A 1,358-nucleotide genomic window follows, 5' to 3' on the forward strand; every position below is an offset into this window, starting at 1 on the left:
AGCCTGTGACTCTCTGTGGTCCGCAGACTGCAAACGCAATCTCCGAGAGCTCTTCTTCTAATATCAGGGGACTTTAATCATGTCTCGCTGGACTCCACACTGCCCACCTTCACCCAGTATGTGACCTGCAGGCAATAAAACATTGTATGCCAATGAAAAAGTGGCATACAGTTCATCACCTCCCCCTGCCCAGGGAAGATCCGATCGTAACCGAGTGCGTCTTGTCCCTGTGTGCAGCCCTTACTGTGCAGGGAGCCACTAATCACCCACGCAGTGCAGAGATGGTCCGCGGAGGGCATATAAATAAATAATAAACGCAAGTAAATGACAGTATGCTCTTTCTGAAACAAACGGAGACCTTAACTTTTATCAAAATACCGTTTTACTCAGTTTAAAGTAATACCACTGTATAATAGCCTTCAAATTTAATAATGTTAACAGTATCTCAGGAATATTTTAAAGACTTTACACTTTACACTTTACATTACTCTGAAATTGTTGCACAATTTGTTAATGGAGTTTTTTGCAGATTGATCAACCTCTGCCCACATTTCCTCCAAAGCAACTCTGCTTCTCTAAGATGCTCTTTTAATATCTAATCATGTAGCTGACCTGTTACTCTTAAAATATCCCTGCAGCTGTTTCTTTTTAGAACCACTTTTTTCCAGCCTTCTCTTGCCCCATCCCAATGGCTGTTTTGAAACATTTTGCTGCCATCAAATTAAAATGGACTTATCTTTAACGACGTAGTCTCTGTGTAAACATTTGAAATGTTTTCTATGTTCTACTGTGAATAAACTTTGCCTTTGACATTTGCAAATCACTGCTTGCTCTTTTTTTTTATTCACATTTTACACCGGAGTCCAGTATTTTCAGAACTATGTTTGTACAAAGCGTAATCTGTACAAAGCAAAACATAATCTGCTCGCTAATGTTAACATTTTTCTCTGCTGTGAACTGTCACAACATCACACACGCTAAACCATTTTATACCTACTACACTATACTGAGCCACTTCAAAACCTACTATCGTTTTTTAATTATTTACTGTCAATGCTTTATAGTTGTATTTATCAATATCAACAGCTGTAGCTTTTAGATTATTCAAGTTGACTTTATCGAGATTGTTTCAGTTGTAAACTTTCAACTTCACAACTTCCATCTTACACACTTTAAAAATCACTCAACATTTTTATTGTCAGTGTCACACAGCTCGTTCTTATATCTCCACTTGTAGCTCTCTTCACGACAACACAGACACAGGTCGGTTCTTTGAAACGGGCGTTCATTACTTGGGCCTTCTCTCCTCGGCTTCACCATCACCAGTATGCCAATACGCCGTGGGAACTGGTCACGAG

Source organism: Pundamilia nyererei, unplaced genomic scaffold, assembly GCF_000239375.1.
Source record: "Pundamilia nyererei isolate P.nyererei 1_Seehausen unplaced genomic scaffold, PunNye1.0 scaffold00005, whole genome shotgun sequence".
In the NCBI taxonomy this organism is placed as follows: Eukaryota; Metazoa; Chordata; class Actinopteri; order Cichliformes; family Cichlidae; genus Pundamilia; species Pundamilia nyererei.